This window comes from Chelonia mydas, chromosome 3 (assembly GCF_015237465.2).
Source record: "Chelonia mydas isolate rCheMyd1 chromosome 3, rCheMyd1.pri.v2, whole genome shotgun sequence".
In the NCBI taxonomy this organism is placed as follows: Eukaryota; Metazoa; Chordata; order Testudines; family Cheloniidae; genus Chelonia; species Chelonia mydas.
In genome coordinates, this window is record NC_057851.1 from 179,186,132 (window position 1) to 179,200,345 (window position 14,214).

General features: G+C 44.7%; 1 protein-coding gene across 9 annotated transcripts in view; it reads right to left on the reverse strand.

Moving 5' to 3' along the window:
- The window catches only part of CCDC88A (coiled-coil domain containing 88A), a 357,211-nt gene that overhangs the window by 316,437 nt on the left and 26,560 nt on the right, over positions 1-14,214 (reverse strand). The window lies entirely within an intron of this gene.

The following is a 14,214-nucleotide window of genomic DNA, read 5'->3' on the forward strand; positions in this document are numbered from 1 at the left end:
AGGGCGCTCTCCTCCGAGAGCGAGACCATCTGGGGAGACTTTGCTGCCTCAGAGGAAGGATTCAACTTCCAAACAGCAAGATCTCTTGCTGTAGACTCCGGCGACCCAGTTGGTACCATTGAGTCCGGCACTCAGCAATTCTCTGGCGGGGCAGTGCTTGGTGGAGGAGTTGGAACCCCCCCTCCACCCCAGATACTTTCGAGGCTGCAAAAGAGCTGATAGAAAGTACTGCACCTCAGCCCCTTGCTGTTAGAGAGAAACCTCCAGCACCGCCAAGACGGGTGCCATTTAGAGGCAAACCTGCTATGATGAGGCCCTCTTCCTCACCAGACCGGCACCGCTCACTGCACTGTTCTAGGTCTACATCACCGCAACACCGCCCGGCACTGGCTTTGGTACAAGATCGCCCAGCGCAGGGAGTGCAACATTCTGTGTCTCCAGCACCGAGGAGTTGGCACTGATTGTGGTCGCCCGCTCTTGTCCGGCACCATGATACCGCACCAGAACGCAGGAGCCGTTCTCCGGCACTGGACTCGCGGCACCAGTCGAAAGACTGCACCGATCCTCTACACAATCGTCAAGGCTCCGATACCTGACTTCCTCTTCTCGGCATCGACCGCTGGCTCAGGGATCGTTGGCACCGCCGTGGTCGTCGCACTTGGGGTCCTCAGACTCTGAGTCCAACTCCTACTATTCACGGCGCAGTAGGCACAGGTCGGATAAGCACGAGAGGCACACTCATTCGACTTGGCAACCACAGTGGCCACTCGCTGCACAATGACTTTCTGGACCCCCTGGGCTTACCATCAGGCTCGCGGCATAAGAGGTATTGGTGGGAATACATACATAAGTGCAGAGTCCCATTTGATGAGGAAGGCATCCCCTATTGACTGGGGTGCTAATCCCATCCTGGAGCAGAAAAGTGGGCACTTGTTTGTGTCAGCAAACCACAAGTCTACAGATGGAAAGCTCCATTCTGGAATATCGATTGGAGGACACAGTCATGTATTTCCCATTCGTGTTCCTGGGAAAAAGGTCTGCTTAGTGTGTCCGCCGTCGTGTTTTGGCAACCCGGAAGCTAAGATGCTGAGATAGTTATGTTGTGGTGGATGTACCAATTTCATAGTTTCATGGCTTCAGTGCACAGTGAATGGGAGCGAGCTCCTCCTTGGTGATAGATATTGGACAAGCATGCTATTTTGTCGGTCAGTATCCAGATTGACTTGTTCCGTATGATGGGAAGGAAGTGTCTGCATGCACTGTATACTGCCTGGAGCTCTAGGAGATTGATGTGAAGTTGGGTTTCCATCGCTGACCACCTGCCTTGTACGGTGTGCTGGTCCAGGTGAGCATGCCAGCCTACCAATAACATATCCTTCGTAATTATTAGTAATGGTGAATCCTGTGGGAAAAGGATCCCTGTGAAGACATTTTCTGGTTTTGTCCACCACTTTAGGGACACAATGACCTTTGATGGTACCATTACTCTTTCGTTTAGACTGTGTTTGATGGGGATGTATACTGATCTCAGCCAGCACTGTAGGGAACGCATTTGCAGTCTCACGTGTCTTACCACAAATAATGTGTCCGCCATGTGACCTAATAGTTGTAAGCAGGTTCTGGCGGATGTTTCAGGGCTGCTGACTGTCGAAATGAGACTGTTTAGTGTTATGAATCTGTGGCTGGGTAATGATGCTCTGGCCTGTGTGGAATCAAGATAGGCCCCAATGAATTCCAGTTGTTGCACTGGGATCAGGGTTGATTTTTTATACATTTATTTTCAACCCCAGGGTCTGGAACAAAGTGATGGTGTTCTGCACCACATTTGTCATTTCTTCCTGAGTCATACCTTTCAGTAGACAGTCGTCTAGGTACAGGAAGATCATTGCCCTCTGTTTTCGCAAGTGGGCTGCCACTACTCTGAGGGTTTTGGAAAAAACTCGCAGGGCAGTGGAGAGGCCAAAGGGTAGTACTCTATATTGGTAATGACTGGTCCCCACTGTGAACCGTAGAAATAGTCTGTGCACAGGGTATATGGTAATGTGAAAATAAGCATCTTGGAGGTCGAGGACTGAAAACCAGTCCCCACTGTCTAGCGGTGGATAATTGTGGCCAGTGTGACTATTCTGAATCTGTGGTTTCTCACAAATTTGTTGAGCTTCCAAAGGTCCAAGATGGATCTCCACCTGCCATTTTTCGTTTTGGTGAGAAAATAATCAGAGTACAAACCCTTCCCTCTGTATTCAGTGGGAACTTGCTCCATGGCACACAATTGTAGAAGATCTTACAACAAGAAGTGAACTAAGTGCTAGTGAGAAGGGTCCCTGAAGAGGGACGGGGAAGAAGGTATGGTAGGAGGGTGGGAGAGAAAGGGGATGGGGCAGCCTGATCTTATGATCTCCAGTACCCATTGATCCATTGATATTGCTGCCCAGCCATGGTAGAATGGGCGCAGGCGGTGGCCAAAAGGGTGGCTGGAAGTAGTTGATAGCGCCGTGTTCCAGGGAAGGTCATTCAGGCCCTCAACCAAAACTTCAAAACTGTTGTTTGGTGGCGGTTGGTTGCGAAGTCGAGGACTGATTTTGAGGGGTCCTGCGTCTTTGTGGGCATTCTTTGCTCCTGTTAGGTTTGAATTGTCATTGTAGGCGGTGGAATGAGGTATCCTTGCCCTTTTGGTACAGTTGGTACTGATGCCTTCTGGTAGGTGGCATGTATATACCTAAAGTGCGCAAAGTGGCCCATGAGTCCTTCACTGAGTGAAGGACGTCATCCGTTTTTGTGGAAAAGAGTTTCTCCCTATCGAAGGGTAGATCCTCAACCTTGAGTTGGAGCTCTTTCGGGATAGCGGATGACTGCAAACACAAGGCCCTGCACATTACTATTGTGGTAGCCGTCATTCTCGCAGCTGTATCAGCCACATTCATAGATGCTTGTACTGCTGTTTGGGCGATTAGTTGCCCCTCTGTCATTATGGCTTTGAACTGTAGTAGTTTTTCTTCCGGTAAGTCCTCAAATATTTGCAGATTACCATGATTGTCAAAATTGTATTTAGCTAAGAAGGCTGAGTAATTGGCAACCCGGAATTGTAGTGCAGCTGACGAGTACACCTTTCAGCTAAAAAGGTCTAAATGTTTATATTCTTTGTCCTGGGGAGTGAGCCAATATTGGGGTTGTTTGCTGTGGCGGCTGGCAGCTTCCACAACTAGGGAATTAGGTTACGGGTGTTAAAAAAGGAAGTGCATCCCTTTAGCTGCGACAAAGTATTTTCTGTCTGCTCTTTTGGTGATATGCGGTATTGTCATGTGCGTCTGCCAAATGTTCTCCACTGGTTCCATTATCGCATCATTTATGGGTAGTGCTATATTAGATGATGCTGATGTGTTTACGATTTGCAGCAGCTTGTGGTGGTTTTCTTGCACCTCCTTCAGTGGGATGTGTTGGCTGGCGGCTACTCTTTTAAAGAATTGTTTCAGGTCATCCACCGTGGTTGGTGGAGGTGGCATTACTGCTTCATCGGGGAAGAGAATGAGTTGTGGGCCAGTGAAATGCTCTGATGTCTCCCAGCTTGGGGGTGATGAAGGTGATTGGATTTCACCCCGGTTGGAGTTGAGGGTTTGATGTAGTGAGCCTTATACACCCCTCATGAGTCCCAGTGGGGCCATTGCTTAGTAAAGGGCATCGGTGGACAGATCCAGGGCTGCCCACAGCATCTCACGACTCTGATGGGTCTTAGTTTTCATTGCTTCCCATGAGGTCTATGTTCCATGGGAGGGGAGCGTTGGGAGGAAAAGCAGCTCCCATGTAAATCCTCCTCCGCATTCACTGGAGATGGGTGGGGGAGCAGGTGAAGTGGGTATCTGCTCCGATATTGGGCCCGGAGATTCATTGGTGAGAAGCAGGTGTGATTGTGGCATCCAAGAGACTACAATGTGTCTGTGTTGCAGAAACTGTTGCAAACTGTTTCTGTGCTGATGATGCCGTTGTTGTAGATTTGGTTGGTACCATGATCGATTTGCATGTAGTCTTGGTCGGGACAGTCAGCGCCGTTCTCGGTCTGTCAGTCGGTGGTGATGACTCTGTCGGTGCCAGTGATGGCGGCATTGCCAACGGTACATGTCTCTGCACTGTGTCACATACCAAGGTGGTCAGTGCTGTAGAGGAGGAGGCACTGTGCCTTGACTCCGTATCAGTGCGATGGGGCTCAGCAGAGGTCTGCGAAGGGACGGTGCCAGAGGTGCCCAGAGCCTCAAAGGTGCTAACTCTAGCCAAGCTCAGCAGCAAGGACGGCAACCTCGCAGAGGACCTCTTCTTTTTCTGAGTGTTCCTGTGAGGGGAGGTCACAGCTCACTTCCTAGAAATTTTGGAACACTGAGCACTTTCTTTAGCAGAGGTTTTGCCCAGGAAGCCACCTGCTGACATTGGTTTTGGTCCTGTATCAGTAGGCTGAAGTGACTTTTCCATTAGGATCATTTTGAGGTGAAGGTCTCTGTCGCACTGTGCCCAGGCTTTCAGGTTACTGCAATGGGCACATTTTTGAGGGATATCCGTCTCCCACAAACATCAGACACACATAAAGCGGCTATCGGAGATTGGCATCACCCCATGGAAGGAGTCACATCTTTTAAAGCCAGGAGAACCAGGCATCATGATCGTTAAGAGTTCCCGAGCAGGGAATGGGGAAATAACAATAAAAAAAGTTGGTTGGGTTTTTTTGGAAAAAGGATATCTAACTAATCTAAACTAAACAAGACTTATTTAATTACTACTAACTTATTTATTTCTAGATTTAACAAAAAGGTAGCACTGCCACTGAGCTCCGTCTGCAGCCGAAGACAGTTGAGAAGAAACTGAAAGCACTGGGTCGTGCGTGCGCTCGATGAGGCGCCAACAGCACTGTGAAACAACTACTGCATATGTGCGCCCGACCAAGCACTGTTACCAAAAACTTCCGATCTCTGGCGCAGGGATGCATCGACACCTGAAGTGCTGCACCCACAGGGACAATTGCCTCAGAGTCAAGCAGCAAATTTAGTTCTTTAAATCTTTCCTTCAACCTCCAGATCATGTTTGTTGCTCTTCTCTGAGCTGCCCCTAATTTGTCAATATCTTCCTGGTAATGTGGTGCCCAACCTTGAATAAGATTCAAGCTACAGTCTCACTATCACTGTAGAGAGACTATTGGCTCCGTGGCATAATGCCTCTACATATGCAGCGTGCAGCCTAAAATTGCACTGGCCATTTGATTTTTGGGGGGGTTGACATGATTTTTAAACCTCTGAAGTTGGCAATACTGCTCACTACAACCTTCATCATATTTGTATAATGCTTTGAAGATGCAAAGTGTTAGATTAGCATGTAAATTGCTGTCAGTGTGTAAACTAGTGTTCAATTTGTCATATCAGCCTTATGTGCCTCTTCCCACAACACTCACCATGTATTCTCTATGGGGCTGCACAATTACTACAGACTCCTCTCCTTGACATACTGGATTTTATTCCAAAACCTTAGCATTCCTTTAAAAAAAAAAATCAAACACTTCCAAACAAACTGTTGAAGTGCTGTCTTCCTGAATACACAGGTAGCCTGAATTAACAGTTCCAGGAGAGGCATAAATTACCTCATCCATCTCAAGGACATAACTCTAAATTTTTGTTGCAATTTAAATGTCAACATTGTTAGCTACTTCAGTGCTGATCATTTAAGCTGAAACATCCAACTTGTGCTCATTCCACAATTCACAACTGTCTCCTAGACCTTCCACAGAGGCAAGAAGCTCCTTCGCTACCAAAATCTACAGTTTAACCTGACATACTGAAAATTTAGAGACAAAGTAAAAAATAAGCTGAATATGAAAACCACCACCTCACAGTCTACAGTACCGATTATGTTCTTTTTTAATATTTAATAAATATCTCCCAATTTTAATTTATCTAATGTTGGCAGTATTTCCAGTATGCCACACTGGAATGCTGCAGAAACCAGGAAGGACCTTCCTGCAGAAGTGAGGAACAGCATGCAAAAGAATTCAAAGAGCCTTGATGTCAGATCTCGTTTAGCATTACTGCTTTCCAAGTTTCTTCTTGATTGACCATATTTCAGATTAATATACCACATGATTAATATACCACCTCAGTCCCTGGAAAAATCATGGAGCAGGTCCTCAAAGAATCAATCCTGAAGCACTTAGAGGAGAGGAAAGTGATCAGGAACAGTCAGCATGGATTCACCAAGGGAAGGTCATGCCTGACTAATCTAATCGCCTTTTATGATGAGATTACTGGTTCTGTGGATGAAGGGAAAGCAGTGGATGTATTGTTTCTTGACTTTAGCAAAGCTTTTGACACGGTCTCCCACAGCATTCTTGTCAGCAAGTTAAGGACGTATGGGCTGGATGAATGCACTATAAGGTGGGTAGAAAGCTGGCTAGATTGTCGGGCTCAACGGGTAGTGATCAATGGCTCCATGTCTAGTTGGCAGCCGGTGTCAAGTGGCGTGCCCCAGGGGTCGGTCCTGGGGCCCGTTTTGTTCAATATCTTCATAAATGATCTGGAGGATGGTGTGGATTGCACTCTGAGCAAATTTGCGGATGATACTAAACTGGGAGGAGTGGTAGATACGCTGGAGGGGAGGGATAGGATACAGAAGGACCTAGACAAATTGGAGGATTGGGCCAAAAGAAATCTGATGAGGTTCAATAAGGATAAGTGCAGGGTCCTGCACTTAGGATGGAAGAATCCAATGCACCGCTACAGACTAGGGACCGAATGGCTAGGCAGCAGTTCTGCGGAAAAGGACCTAGGGGTGACAGTGGACGAGAAGCTGGATATGAGTCAGCAGTGTGCCCTTGTTGCCAAGAAGGCCAATGGCATTTTGGGATGTATAAGTAGGGGCATAGCGAGCAGATCGAGGGACATGATCGTTCCCCTCTATTCGACACTGGTGAGGCCTCATCTGGAGTACTGTGTCCAGTTTTGGGCCCCACACTACAAGAAGGATGTGGATAAATTGGAAAGAGTCCAGCGAAGGGCAACAAAAATGATTAGGGGTCTAGAGCACATGACTTATGAGGAGAGGCTGAGGGAGCTGGGATTGTTTAGTCTGCAGAAGAGAAGAATGAGGGGGGATTTGATAGCTGCTTTCAACTACCTGAAAGGGGGTTCCAAAGAGGATGGCTCTAGACTGTTCTCAATGGTAGCAGATGACAGAACGAGGAGTAATGGTCTCAAGTTGCAATGGGGGAGGTTTAGATTGGATATTAGGAAAAACTTTTTCACTAAGAGGGTGGTGAAACACTGGAATGCGTTACCTAGGGAGGTGGTAGAATCTCCTTCCTTAGAGGTTTTTAAGGTCAGGCTTGACAAAGCCCTGGCTGGGATGATTTAACTGGGACTTGGTCCTGCTTTGAGCAGGGGGTTGGACTAGATGACCTTCTGGGGTCCCTTCCAACCCTGATATTCTATGATTCTATGATTCTATGAAAAACAGCTTATGCTTTTCTCAATTGAAACTCATTTTATTATTTTTTCTAACCTCCGTAGGAATTACTGTATTATTTTTCAATTTTCTTTGAGAAAATTTGCAAACTCTTCAAATACAGTATCACCCAAAAGTTTAATCAAAGTGACAGTGTCACAATTCCAACTGCAAATTTGTAACTACTATTTAAAAAAATCTTCGGCATGAACCTGCAATGTGACGCTTAATGGGACCACTTCACCACATCAATGTAGCTTCATTCAAGTAGAGGGGTCTACTTATCCATATAGTACTTCTGGATTGGGGCCTGAGATTGCTGAAGTAAAAGATTAGAGAACACAACTCCAGTGTCACGATGTAATAACCATGAAGTTGTACCTAATGCATTTCAGTGTCTGTGGTACCATATTTGATTAAACTGATTTTTAAAGATATATTAGGCTTTTTCCCCCGATGGTATCACTTCAAGGCAGAGTTAAAGTTGTCTGGGTGCCTCAACTATGCTTTTCCGTACCTTATATGTTTGGTTTCCTTCAAAGTTCAACCTCCAATTTTGAGGATGATATGATGTATAATTAATACACAACAAAGAGAGAACTTCTGCTTTAAAAGTGAAAACCTCATCTCAGTTTTAACTGTGGTGCTGCAATAAGCATTTTCATAGTATGCTCAGTAACCTATTTCCAGATCATTAATGAAGAGGTTAAATAAGGCAGGACCTAACACACACCACAACTAAGTACAGTAAATTGTCTTGGTTTACAGTTCTTCAGCTGTTTTCAATCTACATGACAATATTCCTGTTCAAGACAATTTGAATTAATTTTCCAATAAGAATTCATGAGACACTACCAAATATTTTAGTAAACTTGAAATATTACACTTAACATGTTCCCCCCTCATCTACTCACTTTCTAACTCTGTGATAAAGAAGTCAAGCTTTTCTGGAAATATTTTTATTACATAAACCTGTATTGCTTATTGACCATGATTCCATTACCCTTTTAATATGTGTTCCACTATTTTCAGTGCTTGAAAATCCCACTCATCCACAGAGAGTGGAAAACTTAAACAGGAATGTGTGCTGACCACCTGCGGAGCAGCTCCTTCTAGGTGTGGGGAGAGGCTAGGACAATGAACAAAGCAGTCTAAATTTATGCTCCTTTTTCATAAAGGGAATAGAAAGGAACGAGTAAGGAGCATGTGTGTAGGTGAGCAAGTGTTCATGAAAAGAGGAGAGAAATTTTGGTGGGGAAAGTAAAAAGGAAGGCAGAAAAGGAGAGAAGGGAAAAGGAAACAACAGACAAAAAATAGCACAGGAAAAGATATACAATGATCTATGATATGGAAGAAAAAGTGGAGTGAACCCAGGGAGCTTGTATAAGAAAAACAACAAAAATATAGTAAATTATTTTAACTTAGGCCTGAAGAAAGACTGGGAGTGGATGGGTCATTACACAAAGTAAAACTGGTTAGTCTCTAAGTTGCCACAAGTACTCCTTTTCTATTTCCCCATGTTTATTCCCTCCGCCCCCTGTTCCTCAGACGTTCTTGTCAACTGCTGGAAATGCCCACCCTCATAGAATCATAGAATCATAGAATATCAGGGTTGGAAGGGACCCCAGAAGGTCATCTAGTCCAACCCCCTGCTCAAAGCAGGACCAAGTCCCAGTTAAATCATCCCAGCCAGGGCTTTGTCAAGCCTGACCTTAAAAACCTCTAAGGAAGGAGATTCTACCACCTCCCTAGGTAACGCATTCCAGTGTTTCACCACCCTCTTAGTGAAAAAGTTTTTCCTAATATCCAATCTAAACCTCCCCCATTGCAACTTGAGACCATTACTCCTCGATCTGTCATCTGCTACCATTGAGAACAGTCTAGAGCCATCCTCTTTGGAACCCCCTTTCAGGTAGTTGAAAGCAGCTATCAAATCCCCCCTCATTCTTCTCTTCTGCAGACTAAACAATCCCAGCTCCCTCAGCCTCTCCTCATAAGTCATGTGCTCTAGACCCCTAATCATTTTTGTTGCCCTTCGCTGGACTCTTTCCAATTTATCCACATCCTTCTTGTAGTGTGGGGCCCAAAACTGGACACAGTACTCCAGATGAGGCCTCACCAGTGTCGAATAGAGGGGAACGATCATGTCCCTCGATCTGCTCGCTATGCCCCTACTTATACATCCCAAAATGCCATTGGCCTTCTTGGCAACAAGGGCACACTGCTGACTCATATCCAGCTTCTCGTCTACTGTCACCCCTAGGTCCTTTTCCGCAGAACTGCTGCCTAGCCATTCGGTCCCTAGTCTGTAGCGGTGCATTGGATTCTTCCATCCTAAGTGCAGGACCCTGCACTTATCCTTATTGAACCTCATCAGATTTCTTTTGGCCCAATCCTCCAATTTGTCTAGGTCCCTCTGTATCCTATCCCTCCCCTCCAGCGTATCTACCACTCCTCCCAGTTTAGTATCATCCGCAAATTTGCTCAGAGTGCAATCCACACCATCCTCCAGATCATTTATGAAGATATTGAACAAAACGGGCCCCAGGACCGACCCCTGGGGCACGCCACTTGACACCGGCTGCCAACTAGACATGGAGCCATTGATCACTACCCGTTGAGCCCGACAATCTAGCCAGCTTTCTACCCACCTTATAGTGCATTCATCCAGCCCATACTTCCTTAACTTGCTGACAAGAATGCTGTGGGAGACCGTGTCAAAAGCTTTGCTAAAGTCAAGAAACAATACATCCACTGCTTTCCCTTCATCCACAGAACCAGTAATCTCATCATAAAAGGCGATTAGATTAGTCAGGCATGACCTTCCCTTGGTGAATCCATGCTGACTGTTCCTGATCACTTTCCTCTCCTCTAAGTGCTTCAGGATTGATTCTTTGAGGACCTGCTCCATGATTTTTCCAGGGACTGAGGTGAGGCTGACTGGCCTGTAGTTCCCAGGATCCTCCTTCTTCCCTTTTTTAAAGATGGGCACTACATTAGCCTTTTTCCAGTCATCCGGGACTTCCCCCGTTCGCCACGAGTTTTCAAAGATAATGGCCAAGGGCTCTGCAATCACAGCCGCCAATTCCTTCAGCACTCTCGGATGCAATTCGTCCGGCCCCATGGACTTGTGCACGTCCAGCTTTTCTAAATAGTCCCTAACCACCTCTATCTCTACAGAGGGCTGGCCATCTCTTCCCCATTTTGTGATGCCCAGCACAGCAGTCTGGGAGCTGACCTTGTTAGTGAAAACAGAGGCAAAAAAAGCATTGAGTACATTAGCTTTTTCCACATCCTCTGTCACTAGGTTGCCTCCCTCATTCAGTAAGGGGCCCACACTTTCCTTGGCTTTCTTCTTGTTGCCAACATACCTGAAGAAACCCTTCTTGTTACTCTTGACATCTCTTGCTAGCTGCAGCTCCAGGTGCGATTTGGCCCTCCTGATATCTTTCCTACATGCCCGAGCAATATTTTTATACTCTTCCCTGGTCATACGTCCAACCTTCCACTTCTTGTAAGCTTCTTTTTTATGTTTAAGATCCGCTAGGATTTCACCATTAAGCCAAGCTGGTCGCCTGCCATATTTACTATTCTTTCGACTCATCGGGATGGTTTGCCCCTGTAACCTCAACAGGGATTCCTTGAAATACAGCCAGCTCTCCTGGACTCCCTTCCCCTTCATGTTAGTCCCCCAGGGGATCCTGGCCATCTGTTCCCTGAGGGAGTCAAAGTCTGCTTTCCTGAAGTCCAGGGTCCGTATCCTGCTGCTTACCTTTCTTCCCTGCGTCAGGATCCTGAACTCAACCAACTCATGGTCACTGCCTCCCAGATTCCCATCCACTTTTGCTTCCCCCACTAATTCTACCCGGTTTGTGAGCAGCAGGTCAAGAAAAGCGCCCCCCCTAGTTGGCTCCCCTAGCACTTGCACCAGGAAATTGTCCCCTACGCTTTCCAAAAACTTCCTGGATTGTCTATGCACCGCTGTATTGCTCTCCCAGCAGATATCAGGAAAATTAAAGTCACCCATGAGAATCAGGGCATGCGATCTAGTAGCTTCCGTGAGTTGCCGGAAGAAAGCCTCATCCACCTCATCCCCCTGGTCCGGTGGTCTATAGCAGACTCCCACCACTACATCACTCTTGTTGCACACACTTCTAAACTTAATCCAGAGACACTCAGGTTTTTCCACAGTTTCGTACCGGAGCTCTGAGCAGTCATACTGCTCCCTTACATACAGTGCTACTCCCCCACCTTTTCTGCCCTGCCTGTCCTTCCTGAACAGTTTATAACCATCCATGACTGTACTCCAGTCATGTGAGTTATCCCACCAAGTCTCTGTTATACCCTGATGTTATACCCTGATCCCACCAAGTATTCTGTTATACCCTGATGATCACCACAAAAGGTTTCCCCTCCCCCGCGCCCGCGCCCCCCCGCTCCCCCCCCCGGCTCTCCTGCTGATAATAGCTCACCTTACTGGATCACTCTCGTTACAGTGTGTATGGTAACACCCATTGTTTCATGTTCTCTGTGTGTATAAATCTCCCCACCGTATTTTCCACTACATGCATCCGATGAAGTGAGCTGTAGCTCATGAAAGCTTATGCTCAAATCAATTTGTTAGTCTCTAAGGTGCCACACGTACTCCTTTTCTTTTTGCAGATACAGACTAACACGGCTGCTACTCTGAAACCAACAGTAAATTATATACATGAAATAGGTAAAACACTGACAATGCTACAATTACAGCAGCTGCATACAACAGTTTCATGCCTTAAAATTACAGGAGAGTATGACTGGATCAGTATACTTTAACCTGGGTAGTACAGTCTGTGGGGTTAACAAATGTCAAGCAGATTTTTCACACACTGACAGATTTACTAGTGATAGAAATTAGCTGCCAAGACCACTCACTTTCTTTTTTGAAAATATTACAATTGCTTTTCTTCAGTTTTCTGATACTTTCCCCAGTTATCCATGATTTTTCAAAAATAACTGTCAGTACTACAGTAAGTTTGTTAGCTAATTCACTTAATATTCCAGGATGACTATCATTCAGACATGCTACATGTTCAAATTTTCCATGCATTTATTCACCTATTCTTTGTACAAATAACTATTGATAGTAACACTATTACTATCAGAACAGACCACAACCTGGCCATAGGAGTTCAAAATTTCATGCAATAACAAAGGAATTTATTTCCCCATAGCCAATACACCTCCTGACGAACCACAGAGGAATGTTCTTATGGTGGTGCTATTATTGTACACAGCACTCAGAAGGAGCAGAGTGAAAATAGTATCTTAACAGCATTTGCAGCAAGAGAATGAAATATATGAGGAAGAAAGTAATATATCCAGGAGCCACAAGCATGATCCTTTGTAAAGAGAAAAATATCTACACAAAAATGGTAAGGTAAAACAGGTATCCTGCAAATCGCAAATCCCCTTCTCCAACCAAAAAAGGGGAACAGACAGACTTAGAAGGGTAAGGAAAGACTTGCAGAAAATAAATGTAGGGAGACTGACAGAAATGAAGATAGTGGAGAAGGAGAAATCCCTAAAATCTAAAAGTGAGAGAGAAATAAACTTAAAAGTAAAAAGAGGAAAGGGGAGGAAATGAAATAATTTCTTAATTTTAGGGGTGACAGTTGTATTCAAAAGAAACTCAAATACAATCGAAGGATAAACTAGAATCCAAAACTTCAAAAAAGACAAAATAAAACCTCCTTTTACCATTTTGGAATTCTCTTCTATTTGAAAGTCCTTCTTTGAGAGAGAGACACAAAAATTGCTTGTAGGAATTTAATTTCACATCAACTTAAACAGCTGTCTCCCAGCTATGACCAGCATAGAACATGAAAACAACTTTCCTATTGTTCTGTTTCAATCTGACTGCCACATGTGCTGCTTTCTGTAATATACAAACATGTATTGTTAACTACAGTATGTTAAAACAAAACAAACGTTCTGTCAACAATACTAGATAATCACTACCAATTCTCTACAATAAGCTCTCACACAACATATTTTCAGGCTACATCAACCAACTGTAAGCTGTATTTAATTTTTACATAGCTATTTTACTAAAAGTTTTCTTGCCAAATTTAAAGCTTGTTTATTTTGCATTCCAAAATTTGATACACAGGCTGTTTAAGATTATATTCTAAAATGTACTTATCTATAAACAACTCCGTAGTAAAATAATTTAGTTTCTATGTATACAAAAAAGAAATTGAGAGTTTTAAAGCAAAACCAAATGATATGGAGGGGGGACACAGATAATTTCAGACTGAAATTTAGATTTGTTTTTATAAAAGTCTTACAAAACCTAATATTAGTCCAACTTGTGCTCAACAACCCTTCTTTAAAATTTAGTATCTTGCTAACTATCAGTTGGTCTCAAGTATTTCTTGAGTAAAAATTACTGAGAGGTTGAATTGGATCATTTCTAGAAGCACCTGACCTCTTCCATTATTTTTGTCGATTCCAGTCACAGTCTAGACCTGGAGACGGCAAAGAGATGGCACTCGCAGCACTGATGAATGATCTCCTGGCAATGAACGGAGGTCAAACATCCCTGCTAATACCGCCTGACTTAAGAAAGGCATTCAAACACAGTTGACCATAAGGTGATGCTGACCTATTTATGGGACTTGAAAGGAGTAAACAAAGTCGCCCTAAAGGTGATCTGCAAAGGAAAACAAAAATAACTAGTGGGAATATGACATCACTGAA